Consider the following 27,621-nt stretch of genomic DNA (forward strand, 5'->3'; position numbering starts at 1 on the left):
AATTGAGCAGGATTTTACCCACAAAGCTTAAAAGGAAGCAGCACATAGAGCAGCCCTTTTGGATTCAGGATCTTAGCTGTGAAGAAGCAGGAGTACACGAAGCTTGGCTCCACCTTAATTTAAGTGAAAACCAAATGGCAGATTCTGTAGTATCAGCTAGAGAGGGAGGGAGAAGGGAGGAAATCAATGAATGAAACATCAGGGGAAAAAATAGATGATTTATCTTTCTATTTTTGGATATACATTCAATTCTTTGGGAACACTCGGGAAAAACGCACAATTTGCTTTCCATCTGACAGTTCTGAGTGATCACAGAAGTAATATCCTTTATGCAATAAAACTAAGCAACTGTTGTCTATCAAAAAGGAGTGAGCATTGTCTTAGGCAGTAACACCTGATCTATTATTAATCCATACTTCAGAATAGAGTTAAAATGTATTGACAGCTTCAAACAGAAAATGACAATGTAAAGGCTCTTTTAAACTCCCTAAGGAAAACCAGAACTATGGGTAAAGCTACCATTAAGGAGGGGAGAAAAAGCACACACACACACACACCTAACTTCTATTTCTTTAGAAATGTCCTAAATTAGTTATCATTAGTTAGCTATTATACGTGTCAGTATAAACAAACTGTTGGGTCACTGATGAGCTCAATTTTGTGAAACATCTGAGAATGTGTGTTTGGAAAGGGATACCACAACTTGGGAGCATTTTGAAGTAAATTACAAATCAGCTAACTCAGTCAAAAGATAACTCACTTGAGAATGATATAATTACTTTCAGTTTGCTTAAAGCCAAGGAAAAGTTGACACAGTGATTAAAGGGGGGGTGGAGGGGAGGGCAAGAAAAGGAGGGAAAAAAAAGAGTTACTTCATACTGCTTGAAATTGGGCTGTTCTGAGGCCTAGGACCTGAGCTTATTTGAAGAAAGATTATCTTGACAAATTGGATAAACATTTTGTGCATGACAGGACGCTGATGGAGAGTCTGTTCTGCAAGCACACCTGGGGGATAGTTTGCTTAGTGTGTGACCAAGGTGTTCGGCTAACCCCGAGTCCTCCCAGGGAGCTTTGTTTACCGTGTGACAGGTATAGGCAGATCCAAAGTCGAGGCCTTGGTTCCTGCAGACTTTCCAGATGCATTTCGCTCCCTCCCCCTTGGGAGGAAATATCTCTTGACTAGACTGGTCCACAAAAGGCTCCACCAGACTTCAACAAACAGCATTTAAGGAAGCCTGCAGGCTGGCATGGCCCAGGCCAATAAAATGACCAATGCACATAAAGTATCTATCTCCATCTCTCATCCTTCTTGCCCCCTCAGCATTCACTGGAAGTGGCTGCTTGAACACCCTAAGAGAATCCAGTACTGAAAGAAAAACTTACCTATAAACACAGCCTACTGGTTAGTTAGCAGGGGAATCAATATTATTTGTGTAGATTTTTCACCTTCCTGTGTCAGAAAATGGGGATGCCAAGCAGTCAGCATTGCATTTTGTTCTGCCTTTACCTTGATGTCAGACACCTGACACTGAAGACAAAGGTGGCTGATAACCACTGTGCAGGTTACTGGTGACATCTGCTAGCATCACCTGAAGGACTCCTTCATCCAGGCAGATAGCAAACAAATTTTTGCCTCTTAAAGCAGAATTTGAATCAGCAACTAAACCTCCTGCTTTGCAAGTCTCAGCAATCTGCTTTCAACTTTTTTGACGTGCTTGAAGTCATCCAACTGATGATCTGGTTCCCAGGCCCAACAGCTTTTCCGAAGCTGCTACACAGCCCTACCTGCACTATTTGGGGTGGGCTGGTTTCCTGCCAGATGAGCTCTGGCCCTGTGGTGAGCTGGGTCAAAGTGCTAATGCTCCCAGAGCAAAGGGGCAGAAGGATGAAGACAGAGAAACAACTTAGAGAAGCTGAAGCTGTTATGAGAACACTCTTTAGGAGCACAACGGTTTATAATGACAGGTAATAAAATCTCATTAAAAAGCTCAAATCAGAACTTTGTTTCTCTAATGCCAAAATTTTGGCTCTCTCACTGTTCTCGCAAAAGTAAAGTGACCAATTCCTTAAATAAATCCTCCCCAGCTCAGGTTCAGCCTGGCCTGTGCCTGGGCTTAGCCCAGACCACATGAGCATTCCCTTGGTCATTTCCACCTCCAAAGCAATGAGCAGAGCCATGAGGGCAGCAATGGAGGAGATGAATATTCTTTGGAAAAAAGGAAGGATCAGAGTGTGACTCACCTCACTTTGGGTGCCTGAAGGGTGGGACAAAGCAACTTCTTGAGCTCAACAATGTTCACCAGCTACTGGGGGAAAGATCCAGCTGCCTAAGCCCAGCTGCCTAATTTTGGGGGTGGCTAAATTGAAGATGGCTGTATGCCATCTCCAGTGACCTGAGCCAAGCACACCAGTACACTGTCTCATGAAAACAAGAACACTGAACCTTAAGACTTCGGGTGGAACACCTGAACTGTATGCAAGAACAAAACTGAAACAGAAACAGATATATTTTGTGTTCTGCTAAATCATTAGCAACCAGTGTGGGGAGCAAGGGGTACAAATTTATCTGTTTACACTCTGGCAGTACATCTTCTGAAACACTTCCCTCTGCCTTGTCCTAATTTGTTCTGTGTTTGTGGATGATTGGCTTTCTCTACCTTTTCTCATGAATAAGATATTTTAAGAGGGGAGACCAAAATTAGGCATCTGAAACAGTTTGTCTAAGGTCTATCGGCCACAGGTGATTACATTTTAGACTGAACTGGCCCATAATACTTCTACCTCTTGTCTGCTAGACCTCAGAGGCTACTAGACACTGGTGACATGCCATATGAAGAAATATCACTATTGCTCACTGGCCCAGGACAAGAGAGCTGTTCAGGTGTTTATCCTGAGTGCTAAGGGCTGGTTTCCTGAAGCAATAGTCAACCGCTTCTGTAGCACATCAATAGTTTCCTCTTATTCCTTTCTGACTAGAAGTGATGAGCAAACAAAACAAAGCCAAAGCTGCTCTGCAGCAAGGCTGTGTCACCTAGCACAGATTTGATTTTAAATAATAATAATAATTTTTTTAAAAAAAAGCAAGGATGTAGAGCCAAATACACAGAAAATGTTTGAGACTATTTTTAACTGGGGTAGGGAGACACCTTCGTTGATTTTTGTCTCTCAAACCTAATCTTCCAAAATAGCTTCCTTCACTGTATTCAAAAACGGCAAAGTAGTAAGGAGTGCAGCAAAACTGCTTTTCTCCAGAAGGCATTTTTGTCCCAGTGATTCACACTTCCACATCTGCTCAGACCATACACCACAAAGCCAGCATGTGTTTCTCTTGCAGGTTAGAGCAATAACCCATAATAATTTCAGCTAGTGCTCCTTGTGTTAAATATAAATAGGTGGATAGAGATAAATTATCTCTATCCAGTGGGAGTAGCGTAGACCTTTGTAAGTAATCTTGGACTTGGCAAACAAGCACTGTCATTGGAAAGTGATCTGAAAACAGAGTTGAACGATAGGAAACAAATATTTTTCCAGGATGTAACAACCTAAAGGACACTACCAGAAAGTTAATGAGCTTCCAAAAGTAACCATGTATCTCCAGCTTGCCCTGGGGCGTATTTAGCTGATGAAAATGTTCTTGTGATGCAATCCTTGCATCTTGTGTTTCATTAGTTGAGTGTGTTGTCAATATCCTGACAGGAGGGATTTTCTTTTCAGGTTGACTGAAATAGTTAGGACACTATTTCATTCCAATTCATACAGTTATTAATAAAAAGCAACTTTCCTTATTTGCCTGTGATACTATACTGCACACACAAGAAGAACAATGGTTGTCAAAACCCGAGTTGACCAAGCAGGAATGTTCTGACTTAATGTACATGATGTGAACTATTGTCTGACAGCTTACACGGCCATGGCTGCGTGAGCACCCTGCAGTCAGCACATCTCTGTTTACAGGAAGGAATCCAAGCTGCAGAGGAAACAATGACTTTGCAGTCTTACAGAAATTGTCAGGCACAGCTGCAAAAAACTCAATTGTGCTTAAAAAAACACAAAAACTTAGAGCGAGAGAGGGTTATTTAGTGTTCTAATGTCAGACATCAACACTCGATGGATGCTATACTGGTATCAGACAGGAGTCTCAGCCATGAATGTCCCTTGAGATAGAACATGCACAAAAAACACTTGCTTTTGTTATTAAAGCCTTCTCCTAAGCAGCAAGAGATACTTCTTTCCCTCCCAATTTTATTCTCCCATTTACTTTCCTCAAATTTCACTTTTTTCAGTTTCAAACTATACTTTGGATGTTTTTCATCTGAGAATAGTCATTTTTCTCTTCAAAATTAAATCTTTGCACACAAAATTCCCTTCAAGATCTCCCTTTTGCAAAACTCTTAAGTATCCTGACAAAACTTCCAAAAGTAATTAAAGAAAACCAAGAACACTTTTGTCTTTGTTTTTCATTTTCCCTTCGAGTGATCCCTATATTTCTGAAGAACACACAATTCTGCTCAAGAGGTAGAAGTCAGACAGCAGTGATACATGATCATGAACAGTGATTAGATGGACTTGTGCATAACCAAACTTTGCATCAGCACAACCTAAATTCCAGTGATACATAATTACATTGTCAAAAGTAGGTCTTGTTTTTCAAAAACTGGCCTCACATTATTTCTAAAAATTGGGCAGAAGTGTACCAAAACTGTGCCAGCAAGATATCTGCAAACAAGCTTTCTCTATGTAACCTGAGTGCAAAGATCAATGCAGGAGCAGCACACCCCAGCTTATTTTCAAAGTTTTAAGACTTCATATTTTCAAGCCCACCTGAGACTATTGACTCCATTAAAAAAAAAACCAAAACTTTTTTTTCTCAATTCTTTTGCTACCTTGTCTAGCTAAAATTAACTTGACAAACAGTATACATTCACACCTACACATCACCTCTGGGTGATTTAGGAAACAGAATCTGTACCTGTTGTGATACAGTTAATTTCTATTTCATATTTTTTTCAAATTGTGTGTGATTTCAATCTTAAACAAAACATTCATGGCTGCAATTGTTACCCTCTCCCCTTATACTCTAAGGGGGTATCCTCCCAGAACATCTATCAAAGGCCATCATGCAAAAGACAACCAGCCCTTTATGGCAGAAACAGCCTGAACCCCATTAGCCAGGCAGACAGACACTTTCTAGCACAGATCCCAGAATATAGGGAAGCCATTGTTTCATTTCAGAACAGGCCACAGAGCCTGCATCACATGGGGGAAAGTTTTGATGTCCTGTAGATTTAGAGGAAGAGTCCAAATGAAAGCAAGGGGCAGCACAACTTCTGCCAGGCAGGACAAGCCTTTCCTCCCCTGACTTCTGCAGGAACAAAACAGGCTCTTGTGGTTATTACCAGAAAGACGACAGTGCTGGCCGGTGGAACAGAAAAACAAGGGCTGCACAGGGACAGTGCCTGGGAAAAACACCAGCTCTGAGCAGGAAGAGAGACACCTGTTCTTATGACTAAGGACATGAAATAAAGCGCTATGTGTAAATATAAATATCTGCATATAAATGTACCAATATTTTGCAGCTGAAACTACTTGGTTTTATATTGAGTTGTCTTAGCATCAAAGCCCTGTCCCTGTGACCTTCCTCATGACAATAATCTATTGTGAAAAAGTAACAGCACAAGCATCTTGAGGACCAGCAAGGTAAAGCTTTAACTCTCTGGACCTTCCAGCAAAAAGGAATGATTGAGCCATCCTAAGGATTTAATTTAGCTCCATAAAATATAAACAAAAAAGAGAAACAAACAAACAAACAAGAAATAAGACTTGAGTAACAGAATTTGGGATCAAGGCCAGAAGCGAAGCCTGTAAGGTCACAGGCACAAGATCTGAATTCTCTCCTACTTTTTAACTTGCTTCCAAATTTCCAAGGTTAGTGGCAATAGTGCTTTCTGTTGCTTCAGCTCTGTTTTTATAACAGGAATGAAATACATATTTTCTATCTCACAGCTAGACAAACACAAAAGCTGCCTACAACACATGGAGAATAACAACAAAAGCTGCTGAGTCTCCTGGATGGTGCTTCCCAACCACGCTTCAATGCCAGGCAGAGTTGCAGAATGCACGCAGAACTAGTAAGAGCCAGGCTCAAAGCATCTGCCAAAGACTAGACCACATTTGGCCTTTTGATGGTACATCTTGTCCAGCACCATTTGAGGGAATAAGTAAATAAATAAAAAGTTTAACATTTTGCTACTGGGACAAAGCATGCATAGGCTTCCCTGTGCCAGACTTGAGTCTAAACTACTACCCAAATACATGTCTTCATGTAAACAGGGTGAGTGAGTCTGGATTTGTAGAGTGGCTCCTCATAATGCAGATTTTTTAAAAAAACTATTATGCATTATCATGAGACACAGCTGTCAAGTCCTGAGAGACAGCTGACAGATAAATAAAGTAATCCCTACATAAACAGTATATAAACCACTTTGTAATCTTTGAGACAAAAAAACTACTATAAGTCAACGCTAAACTCCTTGAAGGGAGTATTTTTACAAATAGAGTACAAGCAGAGCATACAATATTTTTGGTGCCTTTAGAAGCCAAATGCCCTGTTCTGACTCAGTGAAGAGTCACGTACCTCCCCAAGCAAGCAGCTCATTTTAATTTATTCCTATGTGCGGTAATGGAGCAAGATGCTTTGTACATTTTTTCTGCAAAGTAAATGCTTGTTTACATTGGGTCATGTACTCATTGGAGTGCTGGACTGGGGCACAAGTAGGATGGGCATCTAGGTGCCTTGAGCAGCCTGCTCCTCCCCATTTCCACATTAACAAAACTATTCAGCTTACTATCAAATTCATTTTGTAATGACACAAATTAATTTTGCATAATCCGCAGACAACATGGATATTAGCTATAAGTAAACAGTACTTTTGTAATAGGAAGCAGAAATCCTGAAACTCCAATTTAAGCCAGAAAATCAGGAACAAGAATCATTTTCTCAAATCAAGCTTTCTCATGGACAAACTCCTTTAATGCCTCCAACCAAATACATCAATCTAACAAGCACTGAAATGTCTTCTGAGATTCTTCGTTAATAGTTTTCAAAGCCAATGAGATTCTTTCATTCTTAGAGATTTCATAGCAAATCAGGAGATCAGAAGACTTATTACTGGGGGCCATGGGCTGTTCATTTTAATTACAGAGCCAAATTCTATCCGCAAGTCCATTTATCTCCACACTGGCACACCATCTCCTTTTTTGCTTGGTAGTTTTCTGTTCCAACAGCGCATTTGCTCAAGTAGAAGAGTAGTTTCTTGGGAGGTTGAACTCCCCAGTATCAGCACACCGCCCTCCACCACAGATCCTATTCTGGCACTACTATTCAGCCCCCAACAGAAGTATGCTAATAAGAGGCTCAGCGAAAACCAAACAAAACTATCCTGCTAGAAACTCCATGTGAAATGTTGACCCAAGAAAAATAAAGCATGCCTCGTTGATACACATCTGTCCACTTTGCACAGCAGATAGCAGGGGGCCTGCTGCAGGTGCTAAGGAGAGGAGGTAAAGCCAGCTTCCAAAGTTCATATTGATAAATCATAGCATATCACACCAGCCATCTGCACACACCTAGTCACATCTGCAGGTCTCATGGAAGACTTGCAAGAAGCTCAGGGAGATTTTACATGCAGCTGAGCAAACCCTTCCCTCGTCCATCCATGCTGGAATTTCACATCCCTCTCACTAGTTCAACTCTCACAGTGGCCAAGAAAAATCCTCCCTCATTTCAGGTCCCATCTCAAGGTCCTTCTTTGGACCTGGAGACCCACAAGAAACTATACTGCTCACCAGAACCTTTTTATTTCACCACTTCTTCGTATATATTTATATACATATACACTGCTGAGTGTCACCTTGACTGAGACTCAATAGCTAGGATGGTATTCGTGGTGGGGAGGAAAAAAAGATAAAAGTATCAAAAGGATATTTTTGATTGTAGATACATCACATAACAGGCATATCTGACACTTCCTACCCCTCCCTCCCCTTGAGACTGCAAACCCAGGTCTACCCAAATAAGTCCAGGGGTCAGCAAAAATATTTCACAGCTCACTTTGCTCATATCCCAATAGCACAGAGACTTCTCTCTGCAGCGACTCAGCTCTCACTCCCACAGACTAACATAAAAAACATCAAGATAGGTACGTGCTATTCTCATTAACAACAGAGATGACAGTAAATACAATAAACTTGTTTATAGTGTTTAATGCATACAGGCCCAAGAATCAGCAAAGCACTTCAGCACACATTTAACTCCACTCCTATTTACCAAAACACATAAAGCCAACATTTAACTTTAAGTAGTATTAAAAATATTTTGCTGAGTGGGGACAAGAAATTTAAGTCACATGCTTGGGAGCACTGCTGAATTAACACCATAAGGCTGAAATCTCAAAGACTGACAGAAGCTGTGCGTTGTTCTGGTGTGGTGCTGGTTTTGATGTCCGTCCCCCCCCCCCCCCCCCCACACCCCTAGATTAAGCTCCCCTTTAGATAAAAAACACCTAAATGAAGTATAACATTTGCCAACAGAATCCACTTCCAGATTATTTTGTTTTTCTTTTGCATAAGCCTGCGACTTTCACATAATCCACAAGCAAATAGCTCTATTCTGTAGATTAGAAATTATAAAAGACCATGTAATCAGCTGACAAAAGAACTGAAAACAACCCCAGAGGAAATGCAGAGCTGCTCTTGCATACTCACAATGTGCTGCTCTGTCAGCCTCCCACTCTTTCAGCAGATACTCCTGACATTTCTTGTGTCATTACTGGACTTTATGAATGAGACCGTAGGATGTTTTCTGGTGAATAATCAGCAAGGGAAGGGGCATGGTATCACGGACAAGGGAGCTGCTTCACTGTCTGCTGACCAGATCCAAGCAATTAGTTCACTGCTTTCTCCTACTACCAACTATGAATCACAGCTCAACATTGTATTAAAGGCTGAATTGTTGCTCATTTCTGAACAAGGATGCCTAAGAAATTAAGCTATTGTAACCTCAGATAAACTGCTCATGGTTTGGTGGTTTTATTTAGTTCACATGTATCTAAATGTTTAGGTACTTACACAAAGTCTCATCAACTCTTTTTGGGCCAGAAAAGTCAGCTGAAAGTCTCACCAAAGAAAGTTACCCCCACAGAGGCCAAAACTCTTTCTGTTTCTCTGCTATGGACAGAAGCATGGCAAGCACACATCCTTCCACTGAATTTCACCGCTCAGCTTGCCCAGTCATGCACGACTGTATCTGCATACACACGCAGACTGCAAGACACACACAAGGGAAGAGAAAGCCCTTGTAGAGAAATTTCATTGGCAAGCTTGAGAATTGACAGCACTGCTGGTTATGTAAGACGTCACAGTAAGCACTAGGAACCCAGTCTATGTGATCCTGGTATCAGCTTCTCCTGCTCCCTTTTTGAACCTGAGGACCAGCTTCAGCTACCTTTGAAAAAGACCTTTGGAAGTAGCAGCCTTATGAGGTTCATGGGAACAGCCAGTTCTGATAAAGCACCTGTCCTAGCAGAGAAGAAGGACACAGCATGGACACAAACCACAGCACCCACACAGGAGAGAAACCTCACAACTCACCCTGACTGCAGGGAACATTTCAGCAGAGCTCACACCCCGCACACCTTCTAAGCATCCTGCCAGGATGAGCAGGTCCATACGGGAAGCTTCCTGCTGCCCGCAGAGATGCTCGTTCTTCTCTATCTTCTATACACTGATTCAGGTAAGCGTGCTCTGTGGACATCAAGTCTGCTAGCCCAGCACTCATGGCTACAGGTGACCACTGTCAGTGGGAAAAGCAGGGTTCTGACCACCAGTGGTTATTAAAAATCCTATGGCACTTTGCCAAAGGAAGGGCTGCTGTTGAGCTGCAGAGCTGCTCTATACTCACTGGATTTATTATTAAGGTACATGCAAGATGCTTACCTCAGAGATAAGCAAGTAGAGAAAAAAATATTCACAGCTACTTGCTTGAATACAAAGAATACTGAGTTTTAATCTCTTTATAACCTTCTTGCATTTATTTTCTCTAAGCTTAAGAGTCCTATGATTGCTAGAGAACATTTTTATAAGTGAATTTTAAGTTTAAATTACTAGAACGTTCAATGAAAGTAGGAGTAGGATATCATAAACCTTGTAATTCATGATGCCTTGCTGAGTTATATAAACCAGAAAAGAAAGTAATATGATCTGCCACATAATTGTTTAACATCAGCAAATGCCGTATTTTTGGCTAGACAAGGAATAATTTTAATATGGACACATGTAATCATTCCAAAGTGTTTCAAAAATGAGTTTTTCATATTCAGTATTATTTACCCACTAAGTAAATGTATTTATTACACTGTGGGAACATATTCCCTGAATGCAGTTTTAGCTGTGGAATTTAGTTGCCCAGTTCACAACAGCATGGTTATGTTAACAGGCTCATAGAAACAGATATCAGCAAGTGTGCTGATCTTGCTTTAAGAAAACAAAGCCACAAAGAAAAATAGAAATAAGACAAAGGAAGTTATATCAGGGAAGATTTAGATAATCTTACAGGTAGATCCAATTTGGTCTTTGTATCAGGAGTCTGACCCATTGATTGTCTAGTTTAGTTGTTCAGTCTTTGGAACTCAAACGCTTCTTTAGCCAATCTCTTTTGATATTTATTTAATCAGAAAATGTTTTTATTTTGCCCATCTGCCTTGTGACCTGAAGAGATGTGCATTCAAACACAGATTTCAAAGGCAAGCAGAGCTGAAAACTGAATTGATCCCATTGCAAGCAAATTATTAGCTTTCTGACTGTGGAAGCAAAACTTCACTTAATCTGATGGCAAATAGCATGCATTTCTCCAGCTATTCCTACTTTGACTAATCAGTCAGGCTGATGGATGTTTAGCACTTACCTTAATGCAGATTTTTGCTTTAGCTAACATTTGTAGAAGCAGAATCAATTACAAACTGGAGATTACTGGGCTGATGGGCTTTCATGCTATTGCAGTTGACCGTGCAATTGGGTTTCTAAGTGACAGACACCACAGGACAGCTTGAGCTAGGCAAAATCCTTCTTACATTTCCACATATCTAACTTAATCTTCATTCAGTACTAATTTCCCACCCTTTGATTTGTTTTCTGAGCTGTCTGAGCACAGTGCATGTATGTGCACATGTATGTGCTTCGCTATTTCCTGATGCAGGAATACCTGCACCTGGGTGCCTTCAGCACAGCAGGCCATCACCTGCTGGCACAGCAATGAAGACAATTAAGGCATTACCTATATGACCTGTGGGTGTTCAAAAATGAAAGCATTGCATGAAGGAAGACTTCAAATGAGGAAGATGACAGAGGACTGTTGGGTACCATGAAACAAAGCCTAGTAGCACTCAAGAACACACAAGAAATCTTGCCAAATAATGCTTGTAATTGCATGATCTTGAGCCAAAGAGCACTGCTGCAGTTATATATTTTTACAGATGCAAATGGTTCCTACTTTTCTTACTTCGAGGATTGTCATTGCCCCATGCCCACCCAATCTCCACTAAGCAATATATACTTACTAGCAATTACCAGAGCCCTGTTTTCACTTGTTCCTTTCCTGGAAAACACTTGCACAGTTAGCAGTCTTCACTATCTGCATTAGAAACACCGGTGTTTAAAAAAATCAAGCTTACACCCAATGTTCTCCAGCACGGGTGGGGAATGCCCAGCACTTTGTAGAATCAAGCCCAGCAATAAAGGTAATAAGAATTTAACTGGTTCCAAAAGGTCTCAGCCATAGAGCAAATGAGTATCTTCAGGGGAGAAATCCTATTAAAATTTAAGCAGGTAGATGGCACATAAAAGTAGAAGTTTTCCAATTAGCTAACCGTCTCTAGCCTGGAGCTAGTCTCTCAAATGTTTTTACAACACAGTGATACTCCAGTTCACATCTGTCAGCTGGAATATTTACAGCTTTGTAATTATTAAAATTGTCTGAACTCCAGAGATGCAAGCTGGATGCCTTGGATGGGGCAGCCTGACATAAGGTACAAAAATAAGATACTTCCTTCCAGTCAGGGTCTAAAAGCTAGCTTTGGAAAACTGAAAAGCTACAGAATCCAGGTCTCCAACAATTTACCTCTTATTTTAGTTCGTCTTCTCTATAATCATGTCTGTGCCTGAGCTACAGTCTTCTCCCTATGGTTTCCTTACTATTAAAAGCAAGCTGACATTATGAATCTTTCCTCCTCTCCAATTAGGAGACTTCCAGAGTCTCTCTGCCCTACACCCTGCTATTACAAATCCTGTAGAGGCTTGTAGGTCTTTCCCAGTTGGTGAGCTTTGGCTGAATTCAACCAAAAACACCAGAAGCTGCTGCAAGGACATACACAAGACAGTATCCTCACCCAGGCCTTAGCCACACAGAGCTACACCAGAAAACCAACCTTTGGGGCAATACAGCAGAGCACCATGACACCTAGGGAGCCGACCCAGCAGTGAGATGAGCACCTCTCACCCCAGCAGGAGCACAGAGCAAGATGCCAAAGGTTTAGGCAGGTGAATTTAAGAGACAGGCTGACACCAAGATATGACCCACTACATTGGGATGAGCTTTACTAAAGGCTTGCATATAAAAAAAAGAAGAGAAGCCAGCCCAACCACACAGAACTACAGGGATAGAAAGTTTTGGGGTGTTCCTCTCCCCTCCAACCCCTAGGAGAGAATTATTTAACCCACTGATATCTTCTGTTTTCCTAACATCAGCAGCACCTCTTAGAGTAGACCTCCTACTGAAATCATGCCTGGCAGCAAAGTTCAGGAAAAAAAAAGCATACAATTTTTTTCCTTCAGTTCCTTTCACGGCATATCTTCCCAGTGCATCACGAGTTCTTTGACATGCACCTACTGGTAGGTCTGGAGTTGCAATGCGTCGCAGCGGTAAGAAGGACCCAGGCACAGGGGCCGTGTGGAGATGGGAGACACCATTCCTCATGCAGAATCTTCTGCAAGTGATATTTGCATTGAAAAATGTTTATCCTTTGTGTTCCTCCCCAGGAACAACACAGATGTGGGTTCAGTTTTTTTAAGACACACTTGGGTAAGTGCAAACACATCTCTTTTGTAATCAGCCTGGGCTGACCCTGTTTAGCCTGAGGTCAACGACCAGTGGCATCTGACCTGCTGAAGTTAATGCGGCAGAACAATAGAAGAGAGTTGGCAAGGCCTTATCCTATTACCTTTTTGATACCAAATTAATTGTTTTTCTCCCTCTCAATGATTCTCTGACCTTTCAGCTATATGTGTTGCTGGCACAGAGTGATGGATTAAATTTAAGCAAGTACATTTCTCAACATTGTCTTACAGATTTAGAAGTTATTTAGGTCTTCCTTTCAGTACTAAGAGGTTTAAAAATGTGCTTATGATTGCAACCCCATTTGGTAGTTAAAGAGAAAGAAAACTCAAAATATTAATTAATTAACTTGGAAGTATTAGTCAGTGGGAAGGGAGCTCATGCTAGATGGAGGAGCTCAGCTGGGAGACAAGAAAACCAAAGGATAGATCACAGAATTTATTACCAAAAAATTCTCACAAATAATGAAGAGAGAGACGTCCATCCCCTGTGTATAAATCACATGGGGACAACTTTAGATGACTAGCATAACCTTAACTGGTGATGTTTCATTAATTGGCAAACCCAAAAACATTACTTGTAGAATAAGTTTAATTAGTCAGACGGATATTTTTTGAATGGAAAAAAATAACTATGATACTTCAATTCTATAAGAAGAGACTGCATGGAATAGCTTTTGATCCCTGCCAGTTTTGATTGTTTGTTTTTTTTTATTATTACTATTTGCTAGTAGTTGGACCACTTCACCAGATGGAATAAACAGAGATGACACAGTGGACTAACACCATATTACCAAACCAAAAAAAAAAAAAAAAGGAGAAAGAAATCAGTTCAGTTTCCCCCCACCCCACCCACCCCCTGCCATGCATCAGTTAAAGGAAGGAGGCCTGGAAACACGAATTGAGCTGTTAACATAAAAATTTGCCTGTATGTGACTGTAAAACGTCAAGACCTAGATGAATGTCCTTTACCTGGTTCAGCTTAGCATAGACAGATTAGTCTTCCCTGCTCCATACAGCTCAGTGCATGACAGGAAAACACAAGTGTCATGTTCTGGCAGGTTGTAACACCCACAGGAGTAAAAAACAGTTTGTCTTCAGACAGTATTGGGTCTAGATACGGTACAAGTAGTCAACACAACTGATAGTCCGTGCAAGTCTTCTCTTCGATAGACTGGAGTGAATGAATGTAGGTGGAAGGACTAGTTTTATACTCCATAAATCATGAGGTGAGAAGGACCAAACTGGACTTGGGAAGCCTTTTCAGAAACTGTAGACTAGAGGAGGCAACTGCAGTCTACTAGTAGTAAGACCAACTCCTCCAACCTTCCCCTCACCTGCTGGGTGAGGCAGGACAAGGCTCTGCATCTACTCAGAGTCTCCATTTGCACTGAGAGTGCACATCATCTCCCTTACCAGTGGATCTCCTGAACACCTTAAAAAACAAGGGGGAAGAGAAAATCTATTGCTCAAACTGAGCATGAATTTAGTGAAATTATCGCCTTCTTCAGTTCCATTTAAAATACTCATATCTGGTCAATTTCTGTTCATACATCATTTCTCCAGTGCAATAAAATCCCTGCAAAATCTTCTGGTGGAAGTTTTGGTTAAATACACAACTTGGTTGCCACCTTCCACACGTTCATATGCTGCTGTTAACCTGAGAGCACCAGAACCTGGGAAAAGGCCGCACACGTGTGCACCGGCGCTCATGGTCCCCAGCCGAGCTCCTTCTTCTAGCATGAGCTCCCTTCCTACTGACTCGCCCAGTGCCATTTTATTCAGATCACGGCTCATTGAGCATTCAATGGCACGGCTTCCGACACACTTCAAAATAAATCAGCACCTCACTGCCACCCTGCCTCCCTTGCCCTCAGCTTTCAATTAAATTTAGAATTGACTTTAAAAGTACAACCTGAATATATGTGGTTCAAAATGACCTTGTTACACCTTTCCTTACCTTCCTGTGCAGGGCTCTTGTACTCCAGCTCAGGGTTTAAAACCTAGAAACATGAATTTGCTCTAAGCTCCTGTGGCAAACTACAAGACTCAAGCTTTTTAAAGTCTTTAAAGGTATGTCCAAAGCTAACACCTGCTCTGCAGAGAGAGATCTGGGAACATGGGTCTGGCAGCTTTCAGCAAGATATTTAAAACCTTCCTGTGTGTTAAGTGTTTTTGTAATTTATTTCCTGAACTCTCAGTACAGTAATAACCGTGTTTTGTTATAGCATCACATTAGTCATTATTAAAGTCATTACAGAAGGTAATAAGGATGAGTTATGCACAGACGAAGAGCCAAAACAACTTGTACACAGCACTTGACTCTTTTTCTTTAGTTTCTTCCTTGTTGCTGGAAAAGAACGACAACCATATTTGACATGGTTCTATTAACAACAACAAAAAAAAAGTATGAGGGGCCAGAAGGTGATTGGATTAAATTAATGATACACTTGAAGAAAAGTCTTCCCATGGTCAACTCTGAACTATGAAAGGATTCACGTGTCAACGGCTCTCCCTTTACCTACTTAGATACACCAGACAGGCTCCAGGTATCCACTCAGGCACCTCCATCTTCTGCACATGAACCCCAGGACTGAAGCTCAGCTCTTGGCATTACAGAGCAGAGCAATGCTGTGATGTGACCCCGGTCAGCCACTAAGAAGCATCATGTCTCACCATCCTCCACCAGGAGCAAGTTTTGATGTGGTGAGAGGGCACGTAGGTAACTCACAGACTTGTGGGGCTGCCTGGTTCCCTGCCCAGAGTGATGCAAAAAGCACTCTGATGAGAGCCAGGACAAGAAGTTGGCTTCACCCCCCCACCGTCACCACCACACACCCCTCCTTTGGGGAAGGAAAGGTGACTTGGCTTTCTGGCCATTGGTCTCTCACACACCCAGCACCTCCAGCAAAGCCCAGCCGCACTGCCAGGGAAGGACGCAGTCCAGGGAGGAGACCCACACTGCTACACGCCCATAGCACATCCACGCTGACCCACAGTGCTGCACGCCCACGGCACGTCCACGCTGAGCCCTGCAGAGGCCAGAGCAGAGCCTCCAGACACTGCTGGGAACTCCACGTGCACTCAGAGGGGGTTTAAAACTCACGTTCCCACACCTACTGCTCTTTCTGAGGCACAAATAAGTGAAACAGATGTCTCTAAGCCACAGACAGAAAGACAATGCTTGGAAACATCCCCAATTGCACAAACCACTCAACAAAAAATCCAAGGGTCATTAATACATTGGAATTCTCAGTGGAGAACCCAGACACAGGGTTTCTGATGGTTAGCATGACCACCTCTTGCAATATACCTTTCCAGCACTTGGTACTCAGAGGCTTCACTGTCTACAAAGGACCAGAGCACAGTTCCCTACATCTTTCCTTGATTTTACAAAATTAATTTACTCCTTTTTCAGAATATCCCTAGGACTCCTGAAACCATTTCAGCGCCAACGCAGGCCACCACTGCACTTCTCTGTGCTCAGTGGGATGCGGTACGTTGGTTAAGAAGATATCTATTACCAAAGCAGCAATTTTTGTTTTATTCCGCTTACAGTTACAACACACCACTGTTGTCCCAGATGAAGAATACATGTTTTCTGAGTGCAGAATTAACTTTGCATTCATTTGCAACTAAACGCATTAATTGTTTCCAACTTCAGCATGAACTTACCACATCAAACTCAATTGTTTCAAGAAAAACACTAGCAGACTTAAGCACATTCACAGTTTAATCACACAGTACACTTACAGCAACATTAAACAAACAAACAAACAAACCTTCTCCCACAGAACAGACCTCATCACATACTCATCCTTCTCCTAGAACAGATATATTGTTTTCCCGTTCTTTAGAAAAAAATAAATGAAATAGAAACATATCTGAAAGTATTAAAAAAATACAAATAACGGAAAAATTAAAAATCCTTACCTAGAGAGGAAGCATTAGCTCTTAGTCACCAACCAGACCGCCACCAAAGGGTTGCAAGAAACCAGCTGGCGCAATTTATCTGCTAATGACAGCCACAGCTGCGACCCCTTTGAGTCAAGTCAAGCAGGGTCTTCACTGCAGAAAAGTTTTCCTATCTGTGGCCTTGGCTGATGCACCAAACAGTGAGGCCCCAGCATTCAAAACCAGAAGAGCAAGATGCTATGCCTTGTGCACAAAATGCTCGCACCCATAATTAGAGGTTGTAACAGGATCATACCCCATATTGACCAATGAATCTCAGTAATCCTAAATTCATGTTGTCTATGGGCAACCTCTGTGCCGTGACAGACAGCGAGGGTGACTCGAAATGTGATAACATTAGAGGTTATGTCCCCCGCTGGCTGATGTTGCAAATTCATTGGGAACTGCCACCCCCTGAGATGAAAGGCAGCCCCAAATGGTGCCCCAAACACACACATTTGCAAAAAGCAGATTTACATGAAAAAAATATGGACTAAAATGGTTGGAACATGGAAGCTTATTTCAGCATCCCACCCTACCTAAGAGTAACCTCCATAAATGAGGTGGACCGAAGAAAGTGGTTGAGACCAAAATAGCCACAGGTGTCGGTCCATGCAGTCAGTGGTTTTACACGGATTCTGAGCAGTTAGGACTCCTCATCAGCCTACTGCTACAGGGTAGCGCTGTCTTTGTATAAATAAAATCAGTGAAAAATAAAGGCCAGTAGACAAGGCACAATAAAAATGGGGACGTGAGGCAGAAGTCCTCTCGTGCATGGCAAGTGGCACAGCTCAGCACGTCACTGGATGTAGTGGCATTGCTCAGGCTTTGGGATAGCTGCATGGAGCTGACGGAGTTCAACCAACAAGGGGGGGGTGGCAAAGGTTTATGCCAGTGTGGCCATGGCAAATTTCCTCAGCTGGGGACTGGTAACTGTGGGTTTGTTGGGTTTCTGCACCCACAGAGGAGGAGGTGCTGGGTACAGATGGACCAGTTGCTGGTCAATGCCAGAAAAGCTCATCTGACAGCCAGAGATGTGCTGCACATTGCTATGACCTTCCTTATAGAAAAGTGTTGCTGTTTTATCCAGGCATCAAGTGCCTGTACAAACGCCTGATTAAAAATTCAAGACAAATTTGGGCCACTTTAAATGCACCTTGCCCATTTTGTGAGGATTTATAGGCTTTATTTTTATTCCTACAATAATGTCAGTCTAAAACATGAAAAGTTTTAGCAGACCGCGGCACCATAAAGCAGCTTGGATCTGAGAGCTCTGCCAAGCGTGACATCAAATCTTCCAAAGAGTGGGGTTAGATAAAGCACCAGATACGCAGCAAATTCTTGATTGAAATGAAACACCAAATATTTCTCCTTGGCTGGCAACAGGTGAATTCACAGGATGGCTTTCCTTATCCACACCAGTTTCTTTTATAGCTAATACATGGGTTTCCTTGCCTCCCAAGAAAACTGTCTCACAAAATGTTTAAAATGTTATCAGCTTGGAAAAAAAATAACACTATTTTAAACTGATGGGAAAAGAGCCCGTTGGCTCTAAAGTTTCTATCCTTAAGTCGGGCGCTCAGTGCTGTTTGGAGCCTTTGTTCAGGGTAAATCAGCCGTCGAAAATCAAGCCTGCAACTCATTGCGTGTGCTGGGCGGGATGACCAGGATGGTTTCCTGCGGCCTGGCTTGGGTACTAATTACCTGTCCAAGCACCTTGGAAGAGCCTCTGAGGTGCTGGCAGATGAGGGGAGCGCACAGGCTGCAGCCCCTAGACCTGGCCAGCTTCTTCCCCTTGTCCCCTCTGCCCCCATAGCCTGTCTGCTGCAGCCACCACCACAAAAATGTATTTACAGGAAGGATGGGAGCTGCTTCATTCCCACAAGGACAAGGGGCAGCTTTGGTCTTTCCTCCTTCCCAGTTCACTCCAAATGCTTTTATGTGCCTGGTGGATAATGTCCAAAAGGGGTTTCACGGTTACTAAAGCTGAAGGCAGGGGAACCATCAGCAAACCCTGGCCCGTATCACACTATCTTTCAAAGCACAAAAGTCCATGGGTTGTTTTTGCTGGAGATGGTTGAACTCCAGTAGCCCCAAATTGGAACATGCTCCAAAAGGGTGGGGGAGATGAGGGCATCCCCACAGCACAGTACTGAAAGAGGAATGTATTTCCCATGCTAACACCCTAGATATGGATGCGATGCTCCAGAGGCCTTTGCTCGTTTTCCTTACACCCTCCAAAAAAAAAACAATAATAGAGAAATTCCAGGCATGGAATCCGGGCGAGCACCTGTGCAGCAGGCAAGTGCCCTCACCCGCCGGGGGCCCCCTCCCGGGAAGGGGTTTGGGGTTCCCCCACACAGCCCAGGGCAGTGGGCACTGGGGTGGGCGCAGGCTGCGCACTGTGGGATCAGCAGGCACTGCCGGGAGGCAAGAGGGGGAAAAAAAAAAAAAGGAAAAGAAAAAGCTTAAATTTTCGCAAGAGAAAACAATCCTCCTGCGGACAGCGGTAAATAAAATAACAGCAGTGGGGTGATTTGCAACCATGTAACGGGCTTTTGTCTGGGCCTATTTCTCTCTGCCTTGAGGGTTTCTGTGTTCCCTCTCTGCAGGATCCCAATGTTTCGCCCTCCGGCTACAAAGGCTGAGGGCTGCAGCCCCTCCCCCGGCTGCTCACCCCCAATCTGCCCATGCTGCGGCTCCGGGGGGTGCAGGGCACTGCAATTTAGGATTTCTGTAGCACTGGTTGGATTTTCAAGAGTGCTGCTCTAGGACTTGCCAGGTTTAAAAATAGCTTTTACTCATCTTTTTAACTCCTTTTTTTCCCTTAGTTTACATTAAGCCTGTTGGGCATTTTGTTCCCTGTAGGAAAGTTAGAGGTATTTATGAGTCTAATTAGAGGCATTTATAAGAGTGATTAGTGTGAAGCATCAGCTGCTGGTGGCTCTGTGTGCATGTGTGTGTGTGTTCGCACATGGATGCAACACCAGGTTTTACAATTTGTTCCTGTGCCTGAAAGCTGTGAAATGCTCTCAATTCCCTCAGCGCCGATGGCAGCAGCGGGCACAGGCTCTGAGCAGGCGCTGAGCACCGCACAGGATGGTGGCCCCGGCTGGTGGCTGCGCCTTGTGCTGCTGCTGCCTCCGCATCTTCATGCTGCGATGGAGGAGTACATGGCTGAGAAAAACAAATAATAATAAGAAAAAAAAAAAAAAAAAAAGATTTCTGTGCTGAAAGGCAGTGTTTGGTTTGTAGGAATAGAGACTGACACAGGCCCGACTCTTGCCTGCCCATGGGCTGCCATGCAATCCCCCATCGCACAGATGCAACATCCTATCCTCCTCTCTCCTTTTGCTGCTGGGCACTAACTCTGCACCCTCACCCTCCGTGGACGTGGTTTTGCAACACAGCAGTCCTCTGGAGGAGAGGTGGTCCCTCCTGTCCCCCATTTTGGTAGCAGCACGGCCCCCCTGGCCTCCTTGTGCTGACACTGCTGAGCCCATCCACAGGAGATGCTTTGGGGACCAAAACCATTCAAAAGCAAACTTGAACAAATCTGTGTGTTGTGGGGCTGGGCGAGCAGCAATCCCAAAGTGAGGGATGTTCTGGGGCTGGACATGCCACGGTCAAACCATTAAATACCCACTGGTGCCTCTGCAGAGCCACATTCCTGCTGCAGTGCACAGAGGATGCTGAACCACATGGAGAGGACATTGAGCCATGCAAAAGTGCTCCCAGGCACAAGACCTCAGCACCACCCAACTCTTAGGCCACTGGGATAGTGCCTGAGCCTTTGTGTCCCCCTGAACCCAGTGACAGCCCCCAGGTGCCCGTGGGAGCAGAGGTGGCGGCTCGGGGCACAGGGCAGAGCTGCTGAAAACTTTTTGAGACAACTCCAACCAGCTCAGGCCCTCCCCGACCAGGGATTTATTTTGCTAGCCATCACGTAAACAGAATGGAAAGGTCAGTGCTGCCCCCACATGCTTACAAAAGCTTTTAGCTGGAACAGCTCAAGGAAGATAGGGAGAAATGTGGGGAATATTTTAATAATATATTTGTTCTGGGAAACTGAGGTCTGCTCCCAGTCACAAAACAAAACAAAACAAAACAAAACAAAAATCTTTTTGATTTTTACGTAGAAAAAATAAGAAAAATATTCACAGATTTGCCCACATTTCACAGCTGTGTGTAAAGCAGTTTCTGCAACAGCAGCATGTTTTGCAGTTATAGTGACACGTGGGGATGGTTCAGCATGATCCTAGGGAGATATTGACAGCCTGGTGGTTCTCAAAATCATCTACAAAATAATCTCCTTTTCACATAATCTGTATGTGAAGAACCCATGTAGCCCATGTAATCCACAGTGATATTTTGGAGTTTAGACTTTATCTTTTGCTTGCTTTTAGATATTTTTTTCTGCATCTGTACAGCTACAGAAAGTCCCACTCAAACAGAAAGGTGAACCACAAAGCAGAGGAGTTACAATGAACTCACTTTACTCAAAGTAGTAGCAAGGGAACATTTGAAGCCATGTACAAAAGAAACAAGTTATTATTCTCCCTCGTCTTTTCAGCAACAGGGAGGCTAAGGTATCCTTCCTGGCAGGGAACGAGACTCAAATGTCATGCTGAAGAATTAAGTGGTGTATATCCCTTTAAAACTTGTGAATGGAAACTAGTTTAAATTTGAATCTAAAAAGAAAAAGTGAGCTGTTTCCACCCAGAGCTGGCTGAAATGTTTCATGCATCATCTTCATCAGGAAAAAAAAAAAAAAAAAAAGCGTATTTTTTAACCAACATGTTTTTTCATTTTCTGTGGCAAAAGTTTAAAATATTGCTTTACTTTCTCCTCGTGGGCTGTTTGTTTCACCTCAGGCTTACAGTGGCAGCAGGGTGCAGAAATGTTGGTCTTAGAGGTACAATAAATACAAATGTCACTGTTATTTTGTAAAAATCTTTCCTCAAATCATTGAAATGTCAATTCAGAATTTAAAACAATTAAAAAAGAAAAAAAAAGTAGGAAAAGAACAAATAGTTATAACAAATAAAATGCATTTCAGAAAAGTCCTGAAATGAACTTAAAAAAAAAAGAAGACGACGACGTGACTGTATGATAAAATACATCTGGAAGAATGGCATTTTTGTTTGTTTAACAATTGTCAAATTTTCCTAGCAGGAAAGATGGATGGAAACTCTCTGTACCATCCTTCATTAGTTCCAATTAATTGTTTGCTGTTAGGTAATAAGTGTGACGCTACTTTGACTTTTCACAAATTGCCAGTGCAAGTTCTGAAAAAGGTATATTAAATACCAGAAGGAAAATGAGGGAAATGATATAAAACGGCCACTGATCCTGCTAACCCCTGCTCATCCGAGCAATCCTCTTTCTTTCCTACTTACTGCACAGTGCAAGAGCCTTGGGATTAAGTCAGATCTTTGAACCATAATTCCATTTATTTGGAGAGGCAAATGTGCCTTTCGCTCAACTTAAATGTTTTCATTTAAAAGAGGCTGTCAAGTCTGAAAACACATTAAATTCACATTTACAACAAACTTTATTCTCCTTGCACAGCTTCACATGGGCCAAGGCAGGTCGGGGCCGTGGGGGTGGCTGGGACCAGTGGCCACACAAGTGACCAGCCCCGCACAGGATGTGCAGCCGTGGGGCTGCCAGGGGTCTTGGGGTGCTGGATGCCTGTGGGAAGCCAGGGCCAAAGGCTGCATCCTGCTGCCCAGAGCAGCCCCTTCACCACCAGAGTCGCTTCTGTAGATAGAGAAGGCAGAACAGAATGTGAGTTACTGTCCCCAAAAGTTTTCATACCGTGCAAGTTATCAACAACCAAAGAATCACAGTAACATGTAGCCCCTCTTTCGCACATACTAGCAAACAGCTATTTACAAACATACTTTATGTTACTTGCAAGCCTCAGTTCTGAGTTTCCAACCATTTAAAAATAACATCAGAAATTTAATTTCTCTACAAGAAACAGTTAAATCTTCCTTTAGGAGTCATTCCGAATTGAATAGCATCAGGTAGAGTTCCCTGCAAAGGACTAAAAGTATTGTGGTCTGATCAGCCTTCTTATTTTTACATTTTGTCCAGCTCAGGAGTACTGCAAAACAAGCTGGCAGTCGTCATCCTTTCACAAATAATATTCCTTCTAAAAGGAGAGTTTTTATAATAGTTTGGATTCAGCTAATGGATGAATATCATTGATTCATGCATCTCTTTTTAAAGAAAACCAGGTTGAGTGATTTAATAACCCCAAAGAAGACAGTTTTGACCCCAAAATGATTAAATTGCTTCGCTTAAAATATCACTAAGGCATATTTTGCCTCAGTTCAATATGAAACAATTAATTTCCCCCAGCTTCAGCTGGGTAGATATGAAAACCTCAGGACTTACTCAGCTTTTTTCAGTTTCTCAAGTGTAAGAAGCGAGCCAGGTTACTCATGTTTACCTCTGTCAAACAATAGTTAGACAATAGCACTTCTAGCAGAACACTATGAAAACATAAAGGCAGTAACTGATTCCAAGGAAACTCACAAACCACCCATTTCTAATGATTCAAGGTATTTTTGCAGGCAGGTTATTTACTATTTATAGCTTTTCCCAATGTCTGTCTTGTCTAATGGCTCCTTGTGCGAGTGCTCTGGCTGTGGGGCTGTTTTGCAGCTCTGGCCACAAAAGGAAGGGCTACACAGGTTTTCTTGTGCTGGAGATGGGGCTTGAACCTTTAGGAAAAAAAAAAAAAAAAGTCCCTTCATGGTTTCATAGTTACCCAGCACATTCGCCCAATTTTATGGTCCTATCTATAATTTCAAACATTTTGCTGATACCTTTATCACAGACAGGTAACTGTGGTGTGGTGCCTACTATGAAGGGAACGGGTCAGTCAAAGAAGTGCTCTGATCTTGATAATCAGTGTGCAATATATAACATTATTGCACATGAAATACACAAAGACCAGTGCTGGAGTTTGGAGTTTTCCAATTGTCAGTTCTGTGCTACAAACCCATCTGCTTATATGGTAAGGACATAACGGCAATTACCAGGCGTGTTACCTTCCTCATTTTCTTTGAAAAGTCGTTACACAATTTTGATTATAAAGATATATACTTACCTACCTACTGACTGACCTGTCTATCTTATCTATCTATCTATCTATTAATCAATCAAAGTTGTGGGAAGGAAAATCAAAATGCCAAAAGACTTTTTAAAAAAATGCCAAAATGTTGTATAAGCAGAGGGAGGGCTGGACCCTGCACTGGCCATGTGCGGCTCTGCAAATAAGCAGCCAGTTTCAGTTCCTTCGCTATGTAAACTTTTGAGAGATGTGAGGACAGTTTTGTGCCCATGTCTAGCTAACACCATTTGGTGGATGCACACTTGGGATCCTCAGGGATTTTTTTTCTCTCCACCCACTGGGTACCACAACCAAGAACAGCCCGGAGAAGCACCTCTCATTGCAGAGGTAGACTCAGGCAGCACAGGGCACCAGTACCCAGGAGGTCAGGGAAGGGAAAGCAAGCAGGATCTCCTGCAAGAGAGTGGAAAACCTCGTGTCTGCATAAAGACTGCTTGCAGTTTGGCCCAAGCCTGGATGCGCCATTTAAGTAGCTCTTGTCTATAGAAATGTTAGGAGGCAGTCCAAGCACCATCACAGCCTGGCACATCACTGTGAAAAAGGCAGTCACTGTGATCTGCAAGTGTATAATGGTCCTTCAGAGCAGCATCTATGCAAAATTAATTTTCCTTTCTTGTGAGCGTACAAGCTTTAGCACAAAGGTTTGTTCTATGAGGGCAGTTCTGCAACACAGTAATTTTAATTTATGGTCTAAAATGGTCTACATGCAGCCAGGTCCAAGGCTAAGCTCCTAAAGCACCAACATATTCACAGCTGTGCAAGCATTAGTAACCACTGAGGTCCCAACAGATGCAGTATGTTACATTATACTTAGTAAATGCCATTTAAATGCACATGCCTACGAGCGGTTTCCAATACAGGGCAATGGGGAAATATTATGCTCATGTAAATATTTACTGAAACTTGTGGAAAAAAAATAATAAATAAGCCAAATATTTTTTCAATTATTATAGATTTGAGGGTTTTGTTTTGTTTTGTTTTGTTTTCTGCCTTTTCAGAGAAAAAAAGTTCCTAATTATTCCACCAGGCTCTATATCGATAACAACACTCTAGCCCTTCAGCATGCCTCAGATACGTATGGGTTTGCGACATGTCTCGTGCTTGCTCTGCAGCCCATGTGATGCTTTGTTTACCCACTGCACAAGCAGATACGTGCAACGGCTATTCCCGGGCAGGACGACTTGTCTCGGGTCCACCACTTTGCTGCGCCGGAGTCTGCAAACATTGGGAGGCTGCTGTGTTCCCCTCCTCCTCCCCGTTCAACAGCATCTACGGTTTTGGTTCGGAGTGAAGCTGTCCCAGACTGGGGGACCTCTGGAGAGCAGAACTCGGGAAATGCGGGGAGAGACACCGAGGGCACGAGCGCATTATCAGAAAGAATTTGAGTGCTCCCAGCAGCCCAGCAGCAAATTAGAAAGTTTTGGCTCCCAAGAATGAGTTGTGTTGTTTGTTCCTGCACACTGCAGCTGCTCTTCCCCTCTCCCGCCCCATCCCCCTCCTTTTGGTGGTTTATTACACACAAGCTACTAATGAATGGGAGCCGCTGTTTTACAGTACACCACACTTACAGGACTTATCTCTAGGCCTACCACAGATTTGACTGATCAACAGCAGGGCACCACCATCATAATTCTTCCTAGAAACAGGAGGATAAAAAGGGGTTTGTTGGAGGTTGGCTGTGTCTGCAGAGAATCCTGCCTGCAGGGCCTGCTGATGCCATCACTAGCTGCTATGGTCTTTGGCCTAATAAGGTACAGAAACAAAGATTGTTCACTTGTTCAAGAATACTAAAGTACCCAAGTGACGGAGAGTGGAGGCAGCGGGGCACACATCCAAGTGGGATTAAGGCCACAAGTGCAACTTCGCAGGGCTGGCTGGGTGGCAGGGGGAATATCTGCCGCTGAAAAAAAAATCCAGTTCAAACATAATTTATAATATGTCACTCACAGTCAGAGGTGGCTGTCATTAAGAGTTAAACGTCGCATTGTGTTCAACTCGTTCCGATAAGAATTCTCTAAGCTGCTTATATGTTATCATAACTCGTGAGGAGCTGGAGCGTGGGCAGGGAGGGGGGAGGCCTTCTGGAGCAGGATGGGACCCAGGCTGGGCAGCAGAAGCATGGTGGCAGCGCTGCCCAGCCACGACCTTGGTGTGGTGCACCCGCAGGCTGCAGGCTGCGAGAGGCCTGCCAGGCCCACAGATGCACCTTGTTTACCTCAGCTGTGTAAGGAGGGGGGGGCCCACCGCAGCTGGGAGGCTTAAATGCTGACGTTGAAGGAGGAAAAAATGACCAGTGTTGTAGTTAAGAAGGAAGCCCTTCGGCTAGTGTTGCTCACTGGAGATGGAGCCCAGCGGAAGAGTGAGGAAGCAGCTCTTGAGGATAACACTAAACGCCACTGACTGGCTTGGCAGTGTTGAAGCAGTGGGATTGCTTTCTCTAGCTTAGGGAAACCAAGCAGCAGCAGATCCCCACAAAAGCTCAAGAAGCTGGATCAGGCCCAGTCCCACCAAACTCCACAGGCCTATTAGGGTTTTTTTTCCATACAGTTTTACCCTACCCAATACTGGGTGTAGAGGGAAAAACCTGTGTGGAATAAGGAGAATTAACAGTCCCACGACACTGTCCATCATCACAGACCTTTCCATAGCAGCACAGCTCGCGTAGCACCAGTATTCACCCTAATTCCCTGCTGGGAGAGGTTCTCTGGTGCAGCTTGTGCAGAAAGCAGCCGTTTGTTTACTCGCTGGCTTGGGCTGCCCGGATCACGTTACACCTGCCGGGGCTGCTGCTAACGTGGGACGTGGATGTTAGCCTGGCAATGTTGCTTTTACAAAGCCTTTAATGTAACAGGCTCTGGTTGTGTTCAAGACCTCACCCTGCAAGCCAAGGCTTAGGGGGGCTTGTGCTGAGACATCCTAGTCTCCCATTCCCCTGTCACTCAAGTCAACGACCATGGCTTGGCTGCGGTAGGTGTGGGAGAAACATTTCCTGCACGTTTTGTACCGAAACAGCCACCCCCACCTTCACAGTCACAGATGTCACCCCTTCTTGGCCTTCTTCATCAAACACCTCAGTGACACTCTCACAGCGGGGTCCTGCAGTGTACCTGGCCCTCAGTGCCCAGGCAAACACCAGAGGATGAGCTACAGCCATGTAGGTGCAGTGATGATGAAGGAGATGTCATTCACCAGCAGCCCTGGGCAGCCTGCAAGCAGCCATGGGTGGCAAGAAGAGGGCATGGGGGTATCAACAAAGGCATGTCTTAAACAAAGCTTTGCCCCAGAGCCTGAACCAGCTGCCTCTGTATGGCTTTCAGATTTACTCCGTTCAAGGGAGGAGGAAGCCCTGAACATCT

At 43.4% G+C, this 27,621-nt stretch overlaps 1 long non-coding RNA gene across 5 annotated transcripts in view; it reads right to left on the reverse strand.

Annotated features, from left to right (window-relative positions):
* Window positions 1-17,397, reverse strand: part of LOC125182285 (uncharacterized) — a 371,668-nt gene extending 354,271 nt beyond the window's left edge. For 2 of the 5 annotated variants that reach the window (XR_010833507.1, XR_010833509.1), the window contains exon 1: window positions 17,098-17,390. This is a non-coding gene — a long non-coding RNA (uncharacterized lncRNA). Of the gene's footprint in view, window positions 1-17,097 lie in introns of all 5 variants that reach the window. The other 3 variants (XR_010833508.1, XR_007161741.2, XR_007161734.2) reach the window with 3 other exon arrangements.
* Between the last annotated feature and the right edge of the window lie 10,224 nt (window positions 17,398-27,621).

Source organism: Anser cygnoides, chromosome 9, assembly GCF_040182565.1.
Source record: "Anser cygnoides isolate HZ-2024a breed goose chromosome 9, Taihu_goose_T2T_genome, whole genome shotgun sequence".
In the NCBI taxonomy this organism is placed as follows: domain Eukaryota; kingdom Metazoa; phylum Chordata; class Aves; order Anseriformes; family Anatidae; genus Anser; species Anser cygnoides.